General features: G+C 44.8%; 1 protein-coding gene across 2 annotated transcripts in view; it reads left to right on the top strand.

Annotated features, from left to right (window-relative positions):
- Nucleotides 1–1,978: 1,978 nt before the first annotated feature.
- The window catches only part of LOC140724209 (uncharacterized), a 67,507-nt gene continuing 42,088 nt past the window's right edge, over nucleotides 1,979–27,397 (top strand). The window contains exons 1-3 of one of the 2 annotated variants that reach the window (XR_012098062.1): nucleotides 1,979–3,887; nucleotides 6,256–6,423; nucleotides 15,167–15,298. The gene's annotated coding sequence lies outside the window, so the exon portion shown is untranslated. Of the gene's footprint in view, nucleotides 3,888–6,255; nucleotides 6,424–15,166; nucleotides 15,299–27,397 lie in introns of those variants that run through there. The other variant, XR_012098061.1, reaches the window with a different exon arrangement.

Below are 27,397 nucleotides of genomic sequence, written 5' to 3'. Positions count from 1 at the left end.
GTCACTTTCGCTGATAACTCGTATGTGGACGGATTCAACGGATAAGAACTTCGTCGACGGTTATTTTGAAGTAACGGCCTTTTCTCTACGTTTCACCCTGGATTACAAATATCTCTTTCCCATCATTTATTCCGGGGATTACTGAACTTTCCTACTTTACCATCTCAAGACTCTGAGCTTTTTTCCCTCAGGCTCGATAGTTTGGGAGTTATATTTACACATGTACACACATAACACTGTTAACTTTCCTTTATTTCGTTAACTTATGAGAAGTAGATCCTAATAAAGAAATGGTTTAACATCAAAACCAGACTCCAGTGTGAAATCTGTTGCTGCTGGTTCGTTTCTAAAACGTTACAGTTCGTAACACAGTTTTATAAAACTAGTTAGGCCACATCTGGAGTGTTTCTGACAGTTCTGGGCGCCCCCATTCTCGGAAGGATGTCGGGGCTTTGGAGAGGGTGTGGAAGAGGTTTACCAGGATATTGCCTGGATTAGAGGGCATGAGCTATAACGAGAGGCTGCACAAACTTGTGTTGTTTTCTCTAGACCGGCGCTGGCTGGGGTGAGACTAGATGGACGTTTACAAGGTTACGAGAGGAATAAATAGAGTGGACAGACGATATATTTTTCCTGGTGGTTGAAATGTCTAATACATTTAGGGTGAGAGGAGATGTGAGTGGCAAGTTTGCTTCTGTCCACAGAGTAATGGGTAGCTGGAATAACTGCCCGGGAGAGGGGGGTCATGTGATCCACTTTGCCCCACCCATTTAACCGCAGATGGGCAGCATCTGTGCGTCGCTTCCGAGGCCCCGCCCTACGGATGATGCACCAATCACTTTGCGCATGCTCACAGTCTCCAGGCGGGTTGCGTTCTGCGGATTCGGGATCACTGTCTGCGGGCCGAAGATATCACTTTTCCATCGGTGAGTATTGAGACCGATCCCGGGCGGGGAGATCCGATGTTGGCCGTGAGCCCCGAAATGAAGGCCAATTACTCATTTAGTACCTGTAAGATTCAAAATTAAGATGTGCGTTTCTGACAGGTCCGGGTTAAAGTCAAAGGACAACTGTGATTTAATTATGTCTAGGGACAACTGTGATTTAATTATGTCTAGGGACAACTGTGATTTAATTATGTCTGGGTTAAAGTCTGTAAACAAGTGTGATCTAATTATGAATGCAGAAGCCTTGACAAAATTAACTGTTTGTGGAATCATTGAAGTCCTGAGATATGGACTATTGTTTTACAGAAGCGTGTAAAAAAACAACTCCAAATATGGAATGGGAAAACACTGTGTACCTCCCGAGTCAGGGAGGAGGGGTGGTAAGGAAGAAGGATAAAACCTGCTGCCCTGTAAGGCTCAGAGTTCCCTTCTCTGAAGGGGCCCAGCTCTGCAGAACTGTTAATAAATTTTGTTTCCTTGAATTTGTCCTGAAGCCATTATTCAGGAGCGTGGCTCGTTTCTGACAACTTGGGGCGCTCGTCCGGGATCCACACTCCAGCCGTGAGGGGGGCAAGGAAGGACATCGGAGAAGGTGCACCCTGCCGAGATCGGCAGTCCCTGATTCCTTGCTCGTCGCCCCGCGCGGCTTGAGCGAGTGATATCCGGCGGACTCAAGGAAACAAAGAGGGGTTGTTGAGGCAGTTGAGACAGTGAGCGATCGAGTAATTTCTGTGCACAGGACCCAGGTAAGAAATTGAATTCCTGTAGAGACGTAGTACACAAGAATCGTGGAACTGCGGGGTTCCTGCAGGTGATTTCTCCTGTAGAGACGTAGTACACGAGAATTGTGGAACTGCGGGGTTCCTGCAGGTGATTCTTCCTGTAGAGACGTAGTACACGAGAATTGTGGAACTGCGGGGTGCCTGCAGGTGAATTCCTGGGCGATCGCGGGAATACACGTTCCGGAATTGGACAGGAGTGACCGAGCTAGGTGGGTCACATTCAAATTAAATTCCTGCAAAGACGTAGTGCACGAGAATTGTGGAATTACAGGGTGCCTGCGGGTGGATTGGAACCGAGCAAGTCCTCGAGATGGGGAATAAGGGGTCTAAGAGAGAAAAGGGTAAAGGAAATCCAGGCGCCAATGATGAAAAATACCCCGGGGTACCCCCTGATAGTCCGTTGGGACGGATGTTAGAAAATTTGGATTATGGGAGGCGAAAAGGGAAGTCAAAAAAAAAAATGATACAGTACTGTGAATTCTGGTCCCGCCAGCCGATCCAAGGGTCGGCTGTGTGATGGCCTAAGTTTGGGTCTAGCGAGGATTGGGTACAACAAGCCCTTAATCTGTACGTGAATTCAAAACCTAACGTTAAACCTGAAGAAAGTGATTATGCCCTATGCTGGTTACCAACGACAAATAGTTATAAATTGAAAACGATAAATGAAGGGGGACAGAAAAAGAATACATGGGAGGTGCTCGACCACCTGCCGCCCCATATGTGCCCCCTACCGCTCCGCAAATCGAAGACCCTGAGCGGAGGTTGGCCAACAGCTGATTCGTGTTGAATTTGTATCGAAAACATGGCCAGATTAAAAAAAAACTGGAAAAACTAGAAGATTGGAAAACTAAACCCTTAAGTGAACTACTTAGGGAGGCACAGATAGTGTTTGTAAGAAGGGATGAAGAGAAGCAGAAGACGGCAAGGATAATGGTCCAGACAGTGCGACAAGTAACCGCAGATAGTAGAGAGAGAGACGGGGACCATGGTTGGATCGAGGTAGTAGCCAGGAGCAAGGAGGAGGGCTAAGGAAGGCTTTAAGATGTTTTCACTGCAACGAAGAAGGACACTTCAGGCGCGAGTGCCCCAGATACCGACGGGAAGTGCGCTCGTACGCTATGATGGAAGATGAAGACTAGGGAGGTCGGGGGTTCCACCCCTTGGGGATGAATTATCGGCAGGAACCCCTGGTAAATTTAAAAGTAGGTTCCCAAGGGTCAGATACAACCTTTATGGTAGATTCGGGTGCCGAAAGATCTAGCATAATCCAGATACCTCCCGGCGCCCGAACCGGAACAAAGGTAATGGGAGTATCCGGTATTGGAGGCAAAATATTACAAGTACCTGTTATAGAAAACGTGAAAATTGAACATGAGAATAGGGTAACGGGACAGGACCTACTTTTGTTACCCTCTGCGAGATTCAACCTGCTCGGGCGGGATCTGCAAGTCAGGCCAGGCATCGGGACTGTGCCCAGGAACGGGAAGATAATGGTACAGCTGTTTGCCCTCAGGGAAGAAGATGATAGGAAAATAAGCCCGGAGGTATGGTACCAGGAAGGGAACTGGGAGGGTTTGATGCACTTGATATCGAATGGAAGTACCATACCCCGTGGCATCCCCAGAGTTCGGGAAGAGTAGAACGAATGAACAGCACCCTAAAGGCACAACTGACCAAGTTGATGTTAGAAACCAAACTACCATGGACTAAGTGTCTCCCTATTGCCCTTTTAAGAATACGAACAGCGCCCCGCAAGGACATAGGAATATCCCCATATGAGATGTTGTTCGGACTCCCGTATTGGAATAAGGTGGAAGGGTACCCCACGCTACAAGGGGGTGATATCTTTGTAAGGGACTATTTACTGGCACTGTCCCGTTCCTTTGCAGAACTGCGGAAAAAGGGTCTCTTGGCCCAGACTCCGCTGTTCGATTTTGCTTTACATCAGATCGTGCCTGGAGATTGGGTTCTGGTAAGGAACTGGAAGCCGGAGAAGTTACAGCCACAGTGGGAAGGCCCTTTCCAGGTCCTGCTAACAACAGAGGCGGCTGTAAGGACAAAAGAAAAAGGGTGGACACACGCATCCAGGGTAAAAGGACCGGTGAAGCCCGAAAGCTGCACTGAGTGGACCTGTGTTCCCGGTGAAGAACCGATGGTGGTGAGGCTAAAAAGGCAGCAAAAATGAACTCTATGTGGACTGTAACATTATTGACTGTAATATATTTGATTCTATATGTCGGGGAAATTGAAGGGAAATGTGACAAGTGCAGAACCATGGTACGAGTGGGGCAGAGGGTGTTCCCAGGATCATTTGTGTCCCACTCGCATGTGAATGATCGATGCTATGATCTAAGCAAGAGAGAAACATGTTGGGAGAATAGTAAACCTTATTACCAAGTCTATAATAAAGGATACATGGGACAGGGGGGGACCATGAGAAGTCTCAGCTGTCCCAGGAAAGACCGGAGTTCTTCCTCCTGCATCAGGAGGGTGACCGGAAGCTGGGAATTAAGTTGTTTGATTCATTAAGGAGAGAAACACGGGAGATACAGGTGGACGAGTGGGGTGATGAGTGGCCACCGGCTCGCATCATTGAATACTATGGGCCAGCGACCTGGGCCCACGATGGGTCGTGGGGGTATCGCACTCCTGTCTACATGTTAAACCGAATTATTAGACTGCAGGCGGTGGTGGAAGTGATAACCAATCAAACGGCACTGGCATTGGAGCTGTTGGCAAAACAGCAGAGTCAGATGCGAACAGCAATATACCAGAACAGGCTGGCTGTGGATTACCTATTGGCCTCTGAAGGCGGGGTATGTGGGAAGTTCAATCTTACAAACTGTTGCCTTAAGATAGACGACAGTGGAAAGGCTGTGTTAAAAATATCCGACAAAATTCGGAAACTGGCCCAATGTGCCAGTACAAACCTGGAGATCCCTGGGGAACATGAGTTGGCTAGACGGGCTACTGGGAGGTAGTTGGTGGCGCACCGCTCTCCTAGTAGCAGGCGGGGGTCTAATGATTCTCTTACTTTTGCCGTGTTTGATTCCTTGTATACGAACACTATCAGGCACAGTATATTCCAGCTCCAGGCCGTAGCGATACCCCATCATGGGACAAACGAGCTAAAACTTATGCTATTAAAGAAGAACCTGGGCCCCCTGGGAGTGAGAGAAATGCTAGCTGAAACGCACATCTTAAAAAGAAAAAGGGTGGTATTGTAAGATTCAAAATTAAGATGTGCGTTTCTGACAGGTCCGGGTTAAAGTCAAAGGACAAATGTGGTTTAATTATGTCTAGGGACAACTGTGATTTAATTATGTCTGGGTTAAAGTCTGTAAACAAGTGTGATCTAATTATGAATGCAGAAGCCTTGACAAAATTAACTGTTTGTGGAATCATTGAAGTCCTGAGATATGGACTATTGTTTTACAGAAACGTGTAAAAAAACAACTCCAAATATGGAATGGAGTCAGGGAGGGGAGGGGTAAGGAAGAAGGATAAAACCTGCTGCCCTGTAAGGTTCAGGGTTCCCTTCTCTGAAGGGGCCCAGCTCTGCAGAACTGTTAATAAATTTTGTTTCCTTGAATTTGTCTTGAAGCCATTATTCGGGAGCGTGGCTCATTTCTGACAGTACCCAGTTATCTGGGCTTGTCAGAAATGTGTCGACTTCACTGAATCTGCATTGAGCGATCCAAACCAGGAGCCCAGGCTGTCTATTTCCGCAGAACTGAAAGGGGAGTCCCGCCAACAGGTCACATGAGGCTATGTGCCGCAGATATGCCCCGTCCCCCGCTTTGTGACGCACGATCACGTCGTGTGTTGCTAACAAGGTTTGCAAGAATTATCTCAGAAATGATCGGCTTTATGTATGAGGAGCATTTGATGATTCTGGACCTGTGCTCAATGGAGTTCAGACGGGGGTGAAAGGGGAGGGGGTAGTCGAGGGATGTACGGTTAAGTAAACCTACCGAATGCTGAAAAGCCTGGATACAGTGGACATGGAGAGGATGTTTCCATTAGACAGAGAATCTGTGATCTGATAGCACTGTCTCAGAATAAAGATGCTTCCCTTTAAAATTGAGGTGAGAAAAATTTCTTCAGCCAAAGGATGTCTGATTTGTGGAATTTGTTGCTGTAGAGGGTGGTCGAGGCTGTCATTTGGGTATGTTTATGACAGAGATTAATATATTGATGATTGCTAAGTCGCTTCAGGGTTACAGGAGGAAGGCAGGAATATGGTGTTGGAATAAAAATCAGCCATGGTTGAGTGGTGGGGCAGACCAGATGGATCGAATCACCTTATTCTGTTCCTGTGTCTTATGTCTTACCATACTGAATGATGGCTCCTTCTTCTCCCATATCGTTTTGTGACATGTGAGGGACAATAAAAGATTGTTTACTGAGATCATTATATTTGCCTTCAACATTTAAATTTCAGTGAGTTTTCTTCTTAGTAACATTAAGCAGAAATATTTTGTTCTTTCTATTGTTAACGTGCTTCATTATCTTTCATGTTAAAGTTAGACCTGCGGTGAGAGATTTATTGGAAGAAAAACCTCAACTGGAAGCAAACCACAACTGAAGACGAGGGAACAGCAACAAGTGAACCAGCCCGAGGATTGAGAGCATCAACTGGAGAGAACCCATCTGATTCGAAGATTCCAGTGATTCAGTCAGGAGAAAGTTTGGTGAGTCTCATTTACTCAAACACTGGTCCTTTAGAGATTACATACCTGTACTAGGGAAGGAAGGAAATAGTTGGAAGTGAGACTGAATGTGCCCAGAGGAATCAGTTATGCCTCTGTCAGATCCAGTTGCAATCACTCCAGGTCTGGTAATGTGTTTCCAGCAGCCCAGTCCTTTAAAACCACTCCCATTCTGTCAAAGCCGAATCCGGATAAAGTCACTCAGAGACCGTATAAATACAAACTCTTTATTCCAAGCACCCGGGGCTTATTCAGTTAGTCACTCAAACAGGAAGAGTCTATGACTGTTCCTGCCCAATCCACTAACTGACTAACAATACCCCTTACACCACAGATATATCCATCCAGGTACTCCCCACACAAGACAGGCTGGAGCCAAAGTTATTTACTACATGACAGCCCCTGAAGGCAATTTACAAAATAGTCATAATGGCTTACACACACAGACCAGACTGCAGCTGTCCTATCTGTACGCATGAGTGCCCAAGGAGATGAGCATCTTGAAGCCCTATCTATCTTCCCTCAAGAAGAAATACGGCTCAGCATGGCTTAGCACATCTGTTGAATATCAGCAGTTTCTTTCAGAAAAACAGGCTGCTATTGTTTAACCAAGTTTAACAATATTTTATTTAATATTTAATATTTAACAATATTTAACAATAATTAAATAACAATATTTAACAATATTGCTGCTATTGTTTAACCCTTTTGCATACTTTATCATTCCCTCCTTTTGATCATTACATGATCAACAAAGCAGTAGTTTTTTTTACAGAGAAAGCAACTGAGTACAGCATTGACTTATCAGTAGGAAGAAACAGTGTACAACAGTTATTATTACAATGATATGTACAACTATTAGGCCATAATGCAATATGATGCCCCATATATTAACAAACCGGCCTTCAAAGACCACCATTTCGAACCTTCGGTGAACCCATGTAAATCCTACCCTACTTTCTTGATGCTGTCAATCTCCTTGGCAGTGTGCTTGGAGAGAGATGTCATGTTAGACTCATCAGGGATATAGGTGCAGCATTCTGTGTCAATAATAACACAGGTTCCCCCTTTCTCAGCGAGGATAAAATCTAAAGCCATACGACTCTGTAGGACTGTTTGCAGGATTGCAATCATTTCAGTGGATATTTCTGTTACTTGGGTCTGTGTTTCTGTCAGGGCCTCTGCAGTATTGTGGCCAGCTCAAGTGCTGTAGACAAATTGATAATCTCTGGTGAATTCCTGGCTACTCCATAGGAGAGAAAAGTGATCATCCAAAATCACTCAGTCTCAGTTATTCCTCTCCGCTGCCAGGCACCTGCAAGTATGGCCAGGATGCATGTTTCCCAGTGTAGGAAGTTCCGTTTGGTGGGAGCCTGAGATACCATCCCTCAAAACACTGACAGCCACAGTACCACAGTCCCTCACCTCACTTCCCCGGGTGTTGTTTGAGAAAGCCCAGGCTGAGAGTTCCTCACTCTGGTTGAGCGGGATTACTGACATTGGAATCATAGTTTGCCATGCTGCGGAATTTCAGCACAAACCTAGCAGGCCCCTAGTTCTACCTGTTTGGCATCGGTGTGACAGACAAAGGTGTTAACATGGGTGCCCCCCGGATGCTGGGGTGAGCCCTGTCAAAGACATAAGCATGAATACCACTATCAGACAATACATTTTCCTTTAGTCCAAGAGTCATTCTACTCAGTTCCTTCAGTAACACGATTGCAGACTGTTCAGTGTATCCAACGAGATTGCCCCTTCAGTTTCACAGCCATGGAGTTGTCAGTAACACCTGATATGGTTGTCTCCACCGAGATCCGAGTTTCCCACAATCCCAGTTCTTGATCAGAACAATATTCCCAGGTTCTTGGGTGGGATAGTCACTCCTCTCTGCGGGGTAGTTCTCTTCCTTGTAAGCCTGTCATACCTGTGTATGTAATGCTTGGAGAATTTTGGTTATTTCCCATCTCTTCCCCAAGAGTATGAATTTTGAATTTTGCTGGTAGACTTTCTGGCAACAATGGTATACAAGGTCTTGGTCCCCAGGGTGTCCTCATGATGATTTCAGCTGGTGACAACACTGTTTTCCCCTGTGGGGTAACCCGCATGTGGAATAGGGCTAATGGTAGGTCCTTCAACCAAGTGAGTCCAGTAACCACAGTTAGTTTGGCCAATTTACTCTTCAGAGTGCCATTGACTCTTTCCACTATGCCAGCAGTCCGTGGGTGGTGTGCACAGTGGAATTGTTGCCTCATAGTTAGTTTGTTACATACCTCTTTGTTCACTGTCACAACAATATGTGGGCTATTGTCAGAGCTCAGCATCTCTGGCTTGTACCTGGGAATTACTTCCTGTAATAATACCTTCACAACAGTCATAGCTGTATTAGTGGTCATTGGAATAGCTTCAAACCATCTACTAAACACATCTATAATATCTAAGCAGTATCAATAGCAATGTACTCTAGGCAATTCAATAAAATCAACTTGTAGACAGGAAAAAGGTCTATCTGTCGAGGGAGTCATACCCAGTGTGCTGGTTACCAACCATTCCCTCCTTTCCCAGGTGTGTACAGTTCTGTATATAATCGACCAATATTGGTAAAAACTGTGTAGGAACACAAACCTGTCCCACTGGGGTGATCCAAAAACCTTGGTCGGGATCTTTCTGGCACCCCATCTGGGACCACAGTTTGCGCTCCTCATCAGAGGCGTCCTGCTGAAGTACGTACCTCCCACATGTCTGGCAAACCCGTTCTGCTTAAGTCACGGAGGATTGCTTGATGGGAACCCGAGGAGACTACAACTACCGAGGATTGTGCCGCACTTTTCGCTGTCTGATCTGGTAAAGCATTGCCTTTAGTGACCCAGTCCGACTGGCGGGTGTGGGCCGCACATTAATAATAGTCAAAACTCGAGGTAGCTGTAGAGCGGTGAGTAAGTTGTTTATAAAGGTGGCATTACTAATGGGGTGGCCAAAGCAAGTCAGAAATCCCCCTGTTCCCAGAGAGCCCCGTAGTCATGTACAGCTCCAAATGCATAATGGGAGTCTGTGTGAACGTTCGCACTTTAGTCTGTTGCTAGGATACAGGCAGGAGTCAGAGCAAACAGCTCAGCCTCCTGGGTGGAGACAGCTGCTTCAAAAGAGGCCTGCTCAATTATTTCACTGTCTGTCACTATCACATAGTCAGAATATTGTTTTCCTGCTGGATCCACAAAAGAACTTCATATCCTCATAAAACATTTACTCAGGCTTGAGGGCGTATTGCGGAATGGATGGGAGAATCTTTCACGGTGATCCAGATGGGGGGCAGTTGGTGCGGCCGTCTTCTTAGCCTGAGGTTGCCCAGAGACGGGGTACAACGTCTAGGGTTCAGTCAATATTGATAGAGTGTTTTACAAGATGTCCTGTCTTCACCTCAGACTCCTTCCAGTATTGGAGTTGTCCCGCGACCAAGTTTTGCCAGTCTCCCTTGTTGCTGGAGGCTTGTTACATCAAAATGTAAGCAAGGAACCCTAGGGTCTTTGGTTTGAACCCGGGGCAAACCCTGACCCTGGTAGTATGGGGAACAACCAGTCCTGTCTGTCGCCAAAGAAATCTGGAACTTCGGCCAGAAATGCACTGCCCTCTTTTCCTTTAACCTCTCCAATCACCGTGACTGGGAACTTCTGTCCCTCGAGGGGGACCTAGTACTGGCTTTCCTCAGTTGAGCACCCCGGAGGGTCATAGCACAGAGTCACATGAGGGTCGGCCGCTGGCAGAAGGGGTTCAAACACAATGGAGTCCAGATTAAGTGCCCACCACTGGGGGGGTGCCAGTAACTGGAGAAGCTGTCGGTTGTTCACTAGTCCCAGGGTAATACCCTTGTCCACGCAGAGAATCTCGACTTCCAATGGACAGAGCAAGTCCCTCTCTGCTAGATTACACCCCAACTGGTGGTGACTGTAAATAAAACCTCACACTGGTTCCCCTAGAATTCCACCTGCAGTGGCTGGGTACGTGGATACGTACATTCCATTCATTCAAACCCAAACAGAGTCTGATAGCTGTTTTCTCTTTTCCGATACTATTTCCTGATCGAGAGTGGTTGTGGTTGCCCCATATCAATCATAAACGGAACAGGAATTCCAGCAACTTGCAATATTACACTGGGCTCTTCCTGAGGAGTGGTACTCACGGTAGGAAGCATCATTGATTGTCAATTTCTAAACAGGTTGTTGTCCCCACCTGTCCCTTGGTAGGTTTTTGTTTCCATTTCTTATCCCCAGATACAGCACACAATGTCAGGTCCCAATAATATGTCAAAGCTCTTTGCATTCGATTTCAATCATTGTCAGGCCAATCCATATTATTTGTTTTAATCATGTTGGCTATCTTAGTTGGTAAGCATTGGAGCAGTAAGGTGTTAAACTGGGGAACGGATTCCCATCATTAAAGACTCAGTCTCCTGCGAAAGTGCCGTAGCAGGCCACAAATCACTCCCAATAGTCTATTCCCAATTCCCCAGGCTTAGGTTTGCATTCAAGAACTGCAGTGATGTTTACAGGTTGCTGGAAAGCCCTTTCCAAGGCTTGAATAATCTGGTCTGTCTGTTCATTCTCATTATGGTTTCCTGGCTGTAACTCCTGATAGGTTTGGTATCTCAATCCTGCCTTCCATTTCCGCCCCTCAACAGCTGAGAGAATCATGTAGCAGAGACCGAATAAATCTTGCAGGGTCGCATTAAACATTTGGATAGTACTGCGGACACACTGAGCAAACTGTGCTGGTTTTTCTTTTCTACCTGGGACCTGATTCATGATCATTATCATTTCTTGAGGCTTCCAGGGTGCATACACAGGAATCACTAAGGGCTGGTCTTCCTCCTGCTCGTGGATTGGGCAGCATTCGGGTGGGCAATTGCCTTTAGAACCATAGAACATTACAGCACAGTAACAGGCCTTTTGGCCCTTCTTGGCTGTGCCAAACCATTTTTCTGCCTAGTCCCACTGACCTGCCCCTGGGCCATATCCCTCCAAACCCCTCTCATCCATATACCTGTCCAAGTTTTTCTTAAATGTCAAAGGTGAGCCCGCATTCACCACTTCCTCTGGCAGCTCATTCCACACTCCCACCACTCCCTGAATGAAGAAGCCCCCCACTGATGTTCCCTTTAAACTTTTCACCCTTAACCCATGACCTCTAGTTTTTTTCCCCCTGGCCTCAGTGGCAAAAGCCTGCTTGCATTCACTCTATCTATACCCATCATAATTTTATACATCTCTATCAAATCACCGCTCATTCCCCTATGCTCCAGGGAATAAAGTCCTAACCTATTCAACCTTTCTCTGTAACTCGGTTTCTCAAGTCCCAGCAACATCCTTGTAAACCTTCTTTGCACTCTTTCAATCTTATTAATACCCCTCCTGTAATTAGGTGACCAAAACTGCACACAATACTCCAAATTCTGTCTCACCAATGTCTTATACAACCTCACCATTACATTCCAACTCTTATACTCAATACTTTGATTTATAAAGGCCAATGTACCTAAAGCTCTCTTTACAACTTGTGTTGCCACTTTTAGGGAATTATGTATCTGTACTCCCGGATCCCTCTGTTCTACTGCACTCCTCAGTGTCCTACCATTTACCTTGTATGTTTTACCTTGATCTTCCGAAGTGCAATACATCACACTTGTCCGCATTAAACTCCATCTGCCATTTTTCAGCCCATTCCTCCAACTAGTCCAAATCCCTCTGCAAGCTTTGAAAACCTTCCTCACTGACAACTACACCTCCAATTTTTGTATCATCGGCAAATTTGCTGATCCAATTTGCCACATTATCATCCAGATCATTGATATAGATAACAAATAACAATGGACCCAGCACTGATCCCTGTGGCACACCAGTAGTCACAGGCCTCCACTCAAGAGTAGCAATCCTCCACTACCACTCTCTGGCTTCTTCCATTGAGCCAATGTCTTTGTGGAGCCATTACCTCTGGGGTTCTATTGGATTCTTCCCTCCCTGTCTCGGAATAATCGTAGGTATTCCCTTTCCGAATCTCATGGTATAGGGACCTCCCCCTTCCCTGCCGCCACTGTTTTACCCGAGTGGTCACCGTATCTGAGTACTGGGAGGATAGGGGTTCGGGAGCACTGGGTGCACTCGGCTCCTGGTGAGGTGTTGGGGGGGGGGAGTACCTTGGGTGCCCACACCTCATCACAGTCACTGTCCTGTAACAGGGTTGGTATGCCAGACATGGGTTTGGGATCTCTTGTTTCCCTATCAGTTCGAACTTCAGACTGACATTCCTGCCATTCTCTCCTATCTAGGCTAGACTCAGTTTGCTTATGTTTTTATCCCTGCTCTTGTTTTCTTCGTCTATCCACCCATTCACGCACCGCTTTTAGTGTCTCCCAAACTTTGGCGTTCCTCCTGCTGAACGTACCCTTTGTCACATGCATTATTCCTCCAACTTGCTAATAATGTACCGTTCCACTTTGCATCTGCCTTATCCTTCCATTTCCTTTCCAACAATTTCCACTTCTTTCCACAGTTCTTTTTCCATATCAAATTTACTGCTTGTTCTCATGAGGTAATATCCCTGGTTCCCCCACAGTGGCCAGATTTTGTCCCCCAATTTCTTATTCAGTGCTGCACTCAACATGCGCAAATCTTTTTCCTTGTCTGGAAAACTCTCACACATTGTGTAGGGCTGCTCCCGGCCCACTCATATCAATCGACTGCAATTGACCCATGTTCTCTAAGTAATTTACCCGGCACAAAGCCTCCTGCTTAATTAACAAACAGATACATTTACCCAGCTGACACCTCCTGTCCATTTAATAAATTTACCCGGCTGGCACTTCATGCTCATTTAATTAATTTACCCGGCACGTCTGCCTCCTGTCTACTTAGTGAAATTTACCTGGAACCGCCTCCTGCCCACTTACTAAAATTTTGCCTCCCTTATACAAGTCTCCCAACAGATTCTTTCCTGATCCCGTCAAGGTATACGATTAGCCTTGGGCGAGGGACCGTACCCCGAAAGGAACGAACGGAGAGCGATGAAAGATAAAATACCTATTGAGTGCCCGGTCAGTCTCCGCCGTCCCCAGAGTGGTCCAGCCACTTACTCAGCCCGTCTGCTTGGCACTCCCTATATTGGGATCCTGTTCGAGACACTAAACGTTAAAGTGGAATCTGAATAAAACTTGGGAGACCAGGTTCTTATCGTCACCACGGTTTATTGCGCATTCTCCTGCAGGAGTTTGAGACCCAGTTGTCAAAGGGAAGGCACGTAAGCACTGCCACCATCTGACAAGTGGACTGACTCAGTCAGGTTACAGCCGTGTATTTATACATGAACCCAGACATTTATATATAGTAAGCCCCAGACTTTACTATTGCAAAACTTAATTACATAGATAAGAGAGTTTGCTAAATGAAGGTTTTAATTACAGGTGGATGTACTGTCCAGTCCTTATCAGTTATTCCCATTGCAAGGCCCTGACTTAATTACAGACAGATGTTCATTCCTGTCCTTATCAGCGAGTTCTCCTCCCTTCACTCAAATGAGGGTACAATGTATAATGTTATCAGCTAATGAGGGTGCAATGCATAATGTTATCAGCTCTCAGTGTGTCTCTCTGCAAGCCACAGAGAACTGGTAATGAGCCTGTCTTAGCAAACCACTGAACACAAAGTTGACTTCAGTTCAAAAATTCCTGTTCAGTCCCAAATATTCTTTTAGCCAGAGCTTACATAGGGTCAAAATGTTTTTTTTTTTATGTATGTATCCTTAATTCCTCAGGAGGTTTCATGGGAAATATTTATGTCCAATATAGAAACTGGTGTTACCTATGTGTATTGTGGTGATGCAAAAGTTGCTGGAAAATTTACAAATGGGAAGAAGTGGAGTGATATTTGAAACTCTGACTTTTCAAACCATAATTTAGCAAACAAACCACTTACGGACAATATGCAAGACCTTTGGTGAGAAAATCCTTCATTGACCTACAAGTATCTGGGAGTACAGTTAGACGAGAAGCTAGACTGGACTGCCAACACAGATGCCTTGTGCAGGAAGGCACAGAGTCGACTGTACTTCCTTAGAAGGTTGGCGTCATTCAATGTCTGTAGTGAGATGCTGAAGATGTTCTATAGGTCAGTTGTGGAGAGCGCCCTCTTCTTTGTGGTGGCGTGTTGGGGAGGCAGCATTAAGAAGAGGGACGCCTCACGTCTTAATAAGCTGGTAAGGAAGGCGGGCTCTGTCGTGGGCAAAGTACTGGAGAGTATAACATCGGTAGCAGAGCGAAGGGCGCTGAGTAGGCTACGGTCAATTATGGAAAACCCTGAACATCCTCTGCATAGCACCATCCAGAGACAGAGAAGCAGTTTCAGCGACAGGTTGCTATCGATGCAATGCTCCTCAGACAGGATGAAGAGATCAATACTCCCCAATGCCATTTGGCTTTACAATTCAACCACCAGGAGTAAGATATGTTAAAGTGCCGGGGTTGATTGTATTTAATGTATTTAAGTAAACTACTTAAGAACTTTTTAAAAGCTATTATTAATGCTTTTTGAGAGAGTGATTTAGATGCATATCATATTTTTACTGAGTTAAGTATTGTATGTAATTAGTTTTGCTATAACAAGTGTATGGGACATTGGAAAAAATGTTGAATTTCCCCATGGGGATGAATAAAGTATCTATCTATCTATCTTTCTATCTACAGGCCTGCTATATAGTGTGAGAGAGCAGATGAACTCGATCGAACCCAGAGGAGATCAAAGTTCTTATTGACAGTGATTTGCTAGCTGTTAAAATGAATACCTCACTATATAAAAATCTCTATGCACATTTTGTCACTGGGTAAAAAAATGTACAGTACATGATTTATGTGCACACTGGTCATTACAAGTTAGAGGGGATATTGGTGGGAAGGTGGGGAGACCTCCAGTGTCCCTGATACCCTCACCTACAAGATGTGCATCCAGCTGCAGCTTGTAACCCTGCACCTTAAGGAGTTGGAACTTGAAATGGATGAATTCTGGATCAGCTGGGAGTCTGTTATATACATGAGGGGTAGAAATCTTTACGTTACGTCTCAATCTAAATGTGCAATGTGTAAGTTATAGTAATTTCTAATAAATAGTTTGTACATAGGACAGTCAATAAAGCAAAAATGCAATTCTATCAGCATGAATTAATCAGTCTGATGGCCTGGTAGAAGATGATGTCCTGAAGCCTATTAGTCCTTTTGCTGTGGGACCGTTTCCTGGATGGTAGCAGCAGGAACAGTTTGTGGTTGTGATGAATTGGGTTCCCAATATCCTTTGGGCCCCTTTTAAACACCTGTCTCTGTAAATGCCCTGAATCATGGGAAGTTCACATCTACAGATGCGCTGGGCACCACTCTCTGCAGGTTCCTGAGATTGAGGGAAGTACAGTTCACATACCAGGCAGTGATGCAGCCAGTCAGGATGCTCTCAATTGTCTCCCTGTAGAATGCTCTTAAGATTTGGGCCCATACCAAATGTCTTCAATGATCTGAGGTGAAAAAGGGGCTCCTTTGCTCTTTTCACAACACGGCCGGTTTGTACAGACCATGTGAGATCCTTGTTGATGTTTGTGCTGAGGATCTTAAAGCTGTTCACCCTCTCAACCCCAGATCCATTGATATCTTGATGTCAATATGGGTTAGCCTGTCTCCAATCCTCCTGTCATCCACAATCAGCTCCTTTGTTTTTGTGCCAATGAGGGAGAGTTTGTTTTCTTGACACCAGTCAGATGTTGTTAATACCTCAGATAGAGTCAGTGATCAAATGGTTGAGCATGGTGTGATGAATGTGCTGAGCTGTGTATATCACAATGCAAGAAGCATCGTAGGAAAGCCAGATGAGCTCAGGACAGGGAATTATGGTATTGTAGCCATTACTGGGACTTAGTTGCACCCAACAGTCTGAGGGATTTAGAGGAACAAATTTGTAGAGAGATTGCAGACCATGCCAAGAAACAAAGGTTGATTCAGTAAGTGATTTTAACTTTCCATATATTGACTGGGACTCCCATACTGTAAAAGACTAGATGCGGCAGAATTTGTCAAATGTGACCTTAATCAGTACGTAGAATTCCTGATGTAGAAATGTGCAATAAGCCATTAGGAAGTGATCCAGGGCTGGTGACAGAAATTAGTGATCATAATCCATGAAATTCAAAGTAAAGGTGGAAAAAGGGAGGTCTGGATCACGGGCTGAGATTCTCAATTGGAGAAAGGTCAATTTTGATGGTATCAGAAAGGATCTGACAAGTGTGCTATCGGACAGGCTGTTATCTGGCAAAGGAGTACTTGGTAACTGGGAGGCCTTCAGATGTGAAATTCTGATGGTGTAGAGTTTGCATGTGCCTGATAAAATAAAAGTTGAAAGGTAACTGGTGCAGGGAACCTGGGTTTTCAAGAGATATTGAGGCCCCGGATATTTTGTTCCTCTAAATGCCTCAGACTGTTGGGTGCTGCCAAGACTCATTAATGACTACAATATCATAATCCCATGCCCTGAGCTCATCTGGCTTTTTTTTAGTCATCTTCTATTGGTTTCTAAAAGCTTCCATATAGGTTTTGCTCTATATTTTGCCCTCTCTTTGGCTTTGGCTTCTCAGTTTAGCTACAGTTTTGTCCTCCTGCCTGTCCAATGCTTCCACTTCCAGGAATCCATGCAGCTCAGTGGGAACAGGGATTGGAGACAGTCAAATGGAGCCAGGGCACAGATTGTACATGGCAGAAGTGCCCCATTCTTATAGAGATAGGAAGAGCATCAGAGAATTTGAGGGTCATTCCAGATACCAGCTCTGTGCCCAGTTAGAAGATGATTTCTCTCCCCAACTTGGGTTGAACTTCATTGTAACAGCGTAATGCCAGATGACACCTTGATAACCCAAGTGTTCTCACTGAAATGATGCCCTTCACCCTCTGATGCATTTGTAAATTTTTTTACAGGTTAAAAATGACAAGAAACTTGTCTATGGGAATCTCGAACACAACACACCAGTTTTGTTGTCTCTGTCCAGATATTTAAGAAGTGGAGCAAGGGATTCACTGGATCATCCTTCCTGCTCAGACTGTGGGAAGGGATTCACTTGCTCATCTCAAATGAAGGTACATCAGCGAGTTCACACTGGGACAAGGCCATTCACCTGTTCTGTGTGTGAGAAGGGATTCAGAAAGTCTTCCCACCTGTGGACACACCAGTTAATTCACATTGGGAAGAGGATGGCCGCCTGCTGAATTTGTGGGGAAGGATTCACTTGGTCATCTGACCTAATGGCTCACCAGCAAATTCACACCAGGGAGCGGCCGTTCACCTGCTCAGACTGTGGGAAGGGATTCACTTGCTCATCTCAACTGAAGGTACATCAGAGAGTTCACACTGGAGAGAGGGCATTCACCTGCTCAGACTGTGGGAAGGGATTCAGTTGCTCATCTCAATTGAAGGTACATCAACGAGTTCACACCGGGGAGAGGCCGTTCAGCTGCTCAGACTGTGGGATGGGATTCATTTGCTCATCTAATTTGAAGGTACACCAATCAGTTCACACTGGAGAGAGGCCTTTCACCTGCTCAGACTGTGGGAACGGATTCACTCAGTCATCTAAACTGAAGATACATCAGAGAGTTCACTCTGGAGAGAGGCCATTCACCTGCTCAGACTGTGGGAAGGGATTCACTCAGTCATCTCAACTGAAGGTACATCAGCGAGTTCACACTGGAGAGAGGCCGTTCAGCTGCTCAGACTGTGGGATGGGATTCATTTGCTCATCTAATTTGAAGGTACACCAATCAGTTCACACTGGAGAGAGGCCTTTCACCTGCTCAGACTGTGGGAAGGGATTCACTCAGTCATCTAAACTGAAGATACATCAGAGAGTTCACACTGGAGAGAGGCCATTCACCTGCTCAGACTGTGGGAAGGGATTCACTCAGTCATCTCAACTGAAGGTACATCAGCGAGTTCACACTGGAGAGAGGCCATTCACCTGCACAGACTGCGGGAAGGGATTCACTCAGTCATCTCAACTGAAGGTACATCAGCGAGTTCACACTGGAGAGAGGCCATTCAGCTGCTCAGACTGTGGGATGGGATTCATTTGCTCATCTAATTTGAAGGTACACCAATCAGTTCACACTGGAGAGAGGCCATTCACCTGCTCAGACTGTGGGAAGGGATTCACTCGGTCATCTCAAGTGAAGATACATCAGAGAGTTCACTCTGGAGAGAGGCCATTCACCTGCTCAGACTGTGGGAAGGGATTCGCTCGGTCATCTAAACTGAAGATACATCAGAGAGTTCACACTGGAGAAAGGCCATTCACTTGCTCAGACTGTGGGAAGGGATTCACTCGTTTGTCCTCCCTAATTGCTCACCAGCAAGTTCACAACAGGGAGTGGCTGTTCACCTGCTCGGACTGTGGGAAGGGATTCACTCAGTTATCTCAACTGAAGGTACATCAGCGAGTTCACTCTGGGGAGAGGTCATTCACCTGCTCAGAGTGTGGGAGAGGATTCACTCGGTCATCCAACCTACAAGCACACCAGTCAGTTCACACAGGGGAGAGACCATTCACCTGCTCAGAGTGTGGGAAGGGATTCACTCAGTCATATAAACTGAAGGAACATCAGCGAGTTCACACTGGGGAGAAGCCGTTCACCTGCTCAGAGTGTGGGAAAGGATTCACTCAGTCATCCCACCTACAAGCGCACCTGTCAGTTCACACTGGGGAGAGACCGTACATCTGCTTAGACTGTGGGAAATGATTCGCTTCATCATCTCAGCTGCAGAGACACCAGCGAGTTCACATTGGGTAGAGGCCTTTTTCCTGCTGTGAATGCGGAAAGGGATTCACTCAGACATCTAACCTTATGTAACTCTCACTTCGCCTAGCAGCTTAATATAGGGGGTGTTCACGCCACCCCCCCAGCATGGCCAAACTTAAGAAATCTTGTTTGGGTGGATGCTGCGTGATGTGTCCCCTGTTTCAAATCAGTACCCCGAAGTAACAAACAGTACACAATATGTCATTAAAGGACTGAGCTCTATAATTCTTACTTTCACTATAGGGTTAGTAAAGAAAAAATAAGGGCCCATTTTCTCCATTTGTGTCTTCTCATCTGTCCCAGCAAGCGACCGTGAAAATCTCTCTTCCAGACTCAATGAAAGAACATTTCTCTCATTGGATAGCATCGCACACCACAACCCTGTTATCTCTGCTACAGAGAAACCATTACCTCAGCAGTGAAACATTACAGAGAGGCCATTACATTAGCAGTGAAACATTGCCGCATGTTACACTTGTGAGACATTGGTGGGTTCACATTGGGGAGAAAGTTTCAATGAGCTGCATGCTGGATATTTGTCCATCACCGTTGCTGAATGCAATTTCGAGAGTGACTGTCGGTGCTGAACTCTGCAATTATTGCTGCTGCTCACCACATCCAGTTCTGCACCCTGGTCACTGGGAATGGGAGGAGTTTCTTCTGCTGCATATTCACCTTTACTGCGACTGGATCAGTGACAAATAAATCAGTTCTATTTTAAACTGTCTCCGGTATTTAGTGAATTTACAACACACCTAGTGTACAGTAGACAGTTAACTCATGCTGGCTGGATCCTGCCAGTGATACTGTTTGCGACAGTCCTTTTACATCTTCCCTTGTTGTTCATCTCTCACTCTCCCTGTGGAGGGGGGGGGGGGGTGTTCCAGTCACTACTCTGTGGGTGAAGAGGTTTCCCTTGAATTTTCTGCAGATTGAGGAAGTCGAGCTGACTGCAGTTCTTTCTGAGATGTTCTTCGCCCCTCAAATCTCTGGGCTGAGGAAGAATGACATTAGTTGTTAACCTCCCTATTCAGGGCTAATTTCCACATTATTTGTCATTTTCCCTGCTTCTGAAGGGTTGTTAGGAAACACCACTGTCCTCCAAACACTGAAAGTAGTATGGGAAACCATTAGTTTGATGTTCAATGGAGCAGGGACAGAAACCAGAGGTGGGTCCACACAGGGCATTGTTTGAGGCTCTGAACGATGGTCAGCATAAGAACGTATGATGAGGAGAAGGGAATCAGCAACAGGGTGTGGCAACGAATGACAGAGTAGCAACATTTTGAAGCTGATTGACAGAGAAAATCATTCAGTTATCTGACTGATGACACAAACAATTCCTGTTGTGAGGTGCTGCACTGGCCGAGGAACGTGTGTGTGTTGGGAATGCTTTTGTCTATTGAGGGAGTTGTTCCTGCTTGTTTATCCTGTAATATTATATCCAAATGGTTATTATAGATTGTCCTATCTGATATAATGTATTGATTATCATATAATTTGTAAGATTTTGACTCTAAAAGTGGATCAGGCTTGAACTTACGGTGCCTCGATGAAGTGATAGAGGGCATTCATGCGTTTGTATTTTAAAGCTAGGTTTTGGTGAATCATATTTGCCACTGATTGTACCTTTGTAATTAATCAGATTGAATTAAACTGCTGTAGGGTCCTGAAATGTGTTGGATTGTGTCTGATTTCTTTTGGCATTTTCTACACAGACAGACAGACAGACATACTTGATTGATCCCGAGGGAAATGGGGTTTCGTTACAGTCACATCAACGGAGTGTAAAAATTACTTACTGCCTTATTGTTTGTATTTCATGTACTTTCGATTTTTCTTTCCTTTTGTTGACCACATTGATGTGTATTTCTGCAAGGGACCCCTTGTCAAGTGATTTTTGACAGGTCATGACCATTGCATCTGTTATCTCTTCAGCAACCTCTCTCAGGTGTTACGAGTCCCTCGGTTTCCTTTGCTGTGGACTGTCACTTTAAGAAAGTTCCTGAGTGAGGCGGGACTAACAGTGACGTCAGCAGGCAGCTTTCTCAGCTCGGAGAGAGCGAGATAGAGATTTAGAGAGAGCGATACATATAGATAGATATGAGACACACACACACACACACAGTCGGAACGAGGGAGACAGAACAGCTACTCTCGTAGTCTAAGACTTTTATTTAGAACTGCCAGGGCAAGGTTTGCTCCAGAATGTGTGTCTGTCACTTCGTATAATCCAAAGGAGTAGATTTAGGAATGTAATGTGGGACCACTTGAAGTTAACCCTTACCTGGATATGTTATGTGGTAGTCACTTGAAGACGACATTCGTCTGATATATCTAAGTGGATTTTGGATCGATTCAACGAACAAAATCTTCGACGACAGTTTGCGTTTACCTGTGGAATTCGACATAATTGCCTTCTCTCTACAATTACCCTGGACTACAAGTATCTTTCTCTGATCATTTATTCCTCCGATTACTGAAGTTTCCTACGTTACCATCTCCAGACTCTAAGCCTTGATCCCCCAGGCTCGATAGTTTAGGAGTTATATTTACCCATATCTATACGCATAACACTGTTAACTTTTGTTTAATTTGTTTAACTTAAAATATTATAAGTAGTTTTTTTTTAAAGCTATTATTAATGCTTTTTGAGTTAGTGATTTAGATGCATATCATATTATTACTGAGTTAAGTATTGTATGTAATGAGTTTTTGCTACAACAAGTGTATGGGACATTGGAAAAAATGTTGAATTTCCCCATGGGGATGAATAAAGTATCTATCTATCTATCTATCTATCTATCTATCTATCTATCTATCTAATAAAGATAATGGTTTTAACATCAAAACCAGACTCCGGTGTAAACTGTATTGCTGCTGATTTGTTTCTAAAACGTTACACAGGGCTCTATGATGTACTTCTTCTGGTCCAGGTGTCTTATCCACTTTAAGAACCTGAGTTTGCCTCGCACGTTTTCCTTTGTAATAACAATGACATTCACTCCTGCTCCCTGACACTCACGGATCTCTGGCACACTGCTGTGTCTTCCACAGAGAAGACAGATGCAAAGTACCTATCAAGTTCATCTACCATCTCTTCCCCATTTCCACCTCATGAGCATCATTTTCCAGAGGTCCAAAATAAACTATCACCTCCCTTTCGCATTTTTTATAATGGTGTATATTATTGTGTAGTTTGCTGCGATATTTCACCTTTCCCCTTCATATAACTTTTTGCAGTTTCCTGTTGTTGGATTTTCAAAGCTACCCAATTATCTAACTTCCTACTCACTTCTGCTACCTGAAAAGCACTTTCCTTGGCTTTTATACAGTCCATAACTTCCTTTGTCAGCCACGGTAGCCTAGCCCCGCCGTTTGTGAACTACTACTGCGGGAGATTATGACCTATTCAGTACATTATGAACTATTCCCAGAAACGTCAGCCACTTCTGCTTTGACATCATCCCCACCAGTATCCTTCTCAAATCCACCTGGGGAATAACCTCTCTCATGCCTCTGTAATTCCCTTTATTCCATTGTGATACTATGCATGTGACGTATGCTTCTCCCTTAGAAACTGCAGCAGGAATTCAATCATTATGATCACTGCCTTCTGATGGTTCCTTTACATTAACCTCCCTAACAAGATCTGGGTTATTACACAACACCCAATCTAAGATAGCAGTTCCCCGAGTAGGCTCAACCATCAGCTGCTCTAAAAATCCATTTCGTAAGCATTCAATACATTCCCTCTGTTGTGATCTCACACCAATCTGACTTTCCCAATTCTCCTGCAGATTGAAGCCACCCACTGCTTTTACAAAGGAGAGAACGTGTTTTGGAAGCTGAAAAGCCTGAAAGTGAACACACCAGGGTGCGGAAAGAGGTAGCTGAAGAGATTGTGAAGGCATTAAAGTCATAGAATACTACAGCACAGAAAAATCTTGTCCGTCCTAAAGCATTAATCTGCCGAGTTCCAACAACTTCCACCTGGACCATAGCCCTCCATATACTTCTCATCCATGAACATAAGCAAACTTCTCTTAAAGTTTGAAATCGTCCCTGTCACTTGCTCTGGCAGCTCGCTGCACACTCTCCCCGACTCTGAATGAAGAAGCTCCCCCTAAGTTTTCTTTTAAAGTAATGAGTAATGATCTATCACGAATCACTAGATTTTGGAACGGTTCTGGCAAACTGGAAAGTTGCAAATATCACTCCACTCTTTAAGAAGTGAGGGAGGGCAGAAGAAAGAAAATTGTAGGACAGTTAGTCTGACCTCAGTGGTCAGGAAGATGTTAGAGTGTATTAAGGGTGAGTGTTTTTGGGTACTGTAATTGGGGATGCATGATGAAATAGGCCAAAGTCAGCAGGATTCCTTTAGAGAAAATAGTGTCTGACAAATCACTTGGAATACTTTGAGGAAATAACAGGCAAGATAGATAAAGCAGAAGCAACGGATGTTTTTAGCTTGGATTTTCAGATTATCTTTAACAAGGTACCCCATTCAAGGCTTATTGAGAATGTAAGCAGGCATGGGATCCAAGAGGACATTGCTTTCTGGATCCAGAAGTGGTTTCCCCACAGAAGACAAAGAGTGGTTGTAGTTGGGTCATATTCTGCATGGAGGTCGGTCACCAGTGGAGCGCCTCAGGGATCTGCTCTCGGACCCCAACTCTTCGTGATGTTTACAAATAACATGGATGATGAAGTGGAGGGATAGGTTAGTAAATTTGCTGGTAACACAAATGTTGGGGATGTTCTGGATAGTGTGGATGGCTGTCAAAGGTTACAGCGGGATATTGATAGGCTGCAAAACTGGGCTGAGAAGTGGCAAATGGAGTTCAGCCCAGAAATATGTGAGGTGGTTCATTTTGGTAGGTCAAATATGATGGCAGAATATAGCAATAATGGTAAGACTCATGGCAGTGTGGAGGATCAGAGGAATCTTGGGGGTCCGAGTCCTTTGGACACTCAAAGCTGCTATGCAGGTTGACTCTGTGATTAAGAAGGCATACGGTGCATTGGCCTTCCGTGGGATTTAGTTTCAGCGCCGATTGGAAATGTTGCAGGTATACAGGGCCCTGGTCAGACCCCACTTGGAGTAATTTGCTAAATTCTGGTTGCCTCATTACAGGCATGCTTCTGGCATGGTCCCGGAGGACAGGAAGATTGCAAATGACAATCGACTATTTGAGAAGGGAGGAAGGCAAAGGAAAGCAAATTATAGTCCAGTTAGCCTCACCTCATGCTGGGGAAGTGTTTGAGTCTATTATTAGAGATGAGGTTTTGGGGTACTCGGAGACTAATGATAAAATAAGTCAAAGCCAGCATAGCTTCTGTACAGGGAAATCTTGCCTGACAAATCTGTTAGAGTTCTTCGAGGAAGTCATACGCATGATGGACAACCGAGAGGCAGTGGATATCATTTACTTGGATTTTCAGAAGGCATCTGATAAGGTGTCACACACGAGACTGTTTAACAGGATAAAAATCAGAAGAAATACTGGCATGGATAGGAAGAATGGCTGACAGCAAGAGGGAGCGAGTGGGAATTAAAGGAGCCTTTTCTGGTTGGCTAGCAGTGACTAGTGGTCTTCATGGGGCAGTAATCGGTCCGCTGCTTTTCACATTATTTGTCACTGATTTGGATAATGGAATTGCTGGCTTTGTGGCAAGGTTTGCGGGTGATTCAAAGATAGGTGGAGGCGTTATTACTGCTGGGGAAGCAATGCGACTGCAGCAGGACAGACAAATTTGAAGAATGGGCAAAAACTGAGAGAGGGGAACTAGTGAAGGAAGAAACTTCTTGGGATATAATGACAGACAGACAGGCATACTTTATTGATCCCAAGGGAAATTGGGTTTCGTTACAGTCACACCAACCAAGAATAGTGTAGAAATATATCAATATAAAACCATAAATAATTAAATGATAGTAAGTAAATTATGCCAAGTGGAAATTAGTCCAGGACCAGCCTGTTGGCTCAGGGTGTCTGACCCTCCGAGGGAGGAGTTGTAAAGTTTGATGGCCACAGGCAGGAATGACTTCCTATGACGCTCAGTGTTACATCTCGGTGGAATGAGTCTCTGGCTGAATGTACTCCTGTGCCTAACCGGTATATTATGGAGTGGATGGGAGTCATTGTCCAAGATGGCATGCAACTTGGACAGCATCCTCTTTTCAGACACCACCGTCAGAGAGTCCAGTTCCACCCCCACAACATCACTGGCCTTACGAATGAGTTTGTTGATTTTGTTGGTGTCTGCTACCCTCAGCCTGCTGCCCCAGCACACAACAGCAAACATGATAGCACTGGCCAACACAGACTCGTAGAACATCCTCAGCATCGTCCAGCAGATGTTAAAGGACCTCAGTCTCCTCATGATATAGAGACGGCTCTGACCCTTCTTGTAGACAGCCTCAGTGTTCTTTGATCAGTCCAGTTTATTTTCAATTCATATCCCCAGGTCCACACTGACCCCTTGGATGGAAACGGGTCACCGGTGCCTTAGCCCTCCTCAGGTCCACCGCCAGCTCCTTAGTCTTTTTCACATTAAGCTGCAGATGATTCTGCTCACACCATGTGACAAAGTTTCCCACTGTAGCCCTGTACTCAGCCTCATCTCCCTTGCTGATGCATCCAACTATGGCAGAGTCATCAGAAAACTTCTGAAAATTTCCTTAACGATTCTCGAAAGATCATTGCTAATGTCTTCATATCTCTTCAGCCATCTCCGGTTGGTGTACCACCTGATCCAGCTGACCTATTTACCTTCAGACCATCTGTTTCCCAAGAACCTTCTCCCTGGTAACATAACTTTAAACATTCTGACCACTAACAATTGGGACTTCCATATTCCTGCAAGTGTCTTCGACAGATAAGAGTGATGCACAATACTTATTCAGTTCATCTGCCATCACCTTCCGCACCCACCCCATTACTACCTCTCCAGCATCATTTTTCCCAGGTCTGATATCCGCTTCAGCCTCTCGTTTACACTACATGTACCTGAAGAAAAAATTGGTATCCTCTTTAATATTGCTGGCTAGCTCATCTATGTATTCCATCTTTTCCTTCTTAATTATTTTAGTTGCATTCTGTTTGTTCTTAAAAGCTTCCCAATCATCTAGCTTCCTAGTAATTTTTGCTCTAAGCCATCTCTTTGGTTTTTATGTTGTCTTTAGTTTCTCTTATCAGCCACGGTTTTGTCACCTTACCTTTAGAATACTACTTCCTCTTTGTGATGTGTATATCCTGCGCATTCCAAATTGCTTCCAGAAATTCCAGCCATTGCTGCTCTGTTTTCAACCCTGCCTGTGTTCTTTTCAAATCAATTTTGACCAATTTTTCTCTCATGCCTCTCTAATTCTCTGTATTCCACATCTGACTTTAACTTCTCCTTCTCTAATGTCGGGGTGAATTTGATCACATTAAGATCACTTGCCCCTAAGGGTTCTTTGAACCTGAGTGACCTAATTAATTCCAGTTCATTACAACACCCAATCCAGAATTGCTGATCCCCAAGTGGCCTCAACCACGAGCTGCTCCAAAAAGCATCTCGTAGGCATTCTAGGAGTTCTTCCTCCTGAGACCAACACCATCCTAATTTTCTGAATCACCTACATGACAATCCCCCATAAATATTGCCCTTTTGACAGGCATTTTCTATCTTCCATTCTGATTTGTGGACCACATACTTACTACTGTTTGGAGGTCTCTATACAATTCCCATCAGGGATTTTTTTTTTACATTTGCTGTTTCTTAATTCTACCCACAGTTTCTACAACTCCCAACACTATGCCATCTCTTTCTAATGATTTTATTGAATATTTTAACAACAGGGCCACACAACCCCATGACCAGCTTGTTCCTGGCTTGTCCTTTCAAGAAACATGTAAGTATCTGGGAAACAAGAGGACCTGAAGATGCCAGAAATCTAGAGTAATACACACAAAGTGCTGGAGGGGCTCAGCATGTCAGGCAGCATCTATGGATGGGAATCAACTTTTTGGGCCAAGACCCTTTATCGGGACTCTTGATACCCATGTATCTGGAATATCAAGAAGCAAAGAAAATAGGAAGTAGTGC

The sequence above is a fragment of the Hemitrygon akajei genome, unplaced genomic scaffold, assembly GCF_048418815.1.
Source record: "Hemitrygon akajei unplaced genomic scaffold, sHemAka1.3 Scf000173, whole genome shotgun sequence".
Taxonomy (NCBI): Eukaryota; Metazoa; Chordata; class Chondrichthyes; order Myliobatiformes; family Dasyatidae; genus Hemitrygon; species Hemitrygon akajei.
Note: the sequence above shows the minus strand (reverse complement) of the source record. Positions and strands in the feature narration are given on the sequence as shown.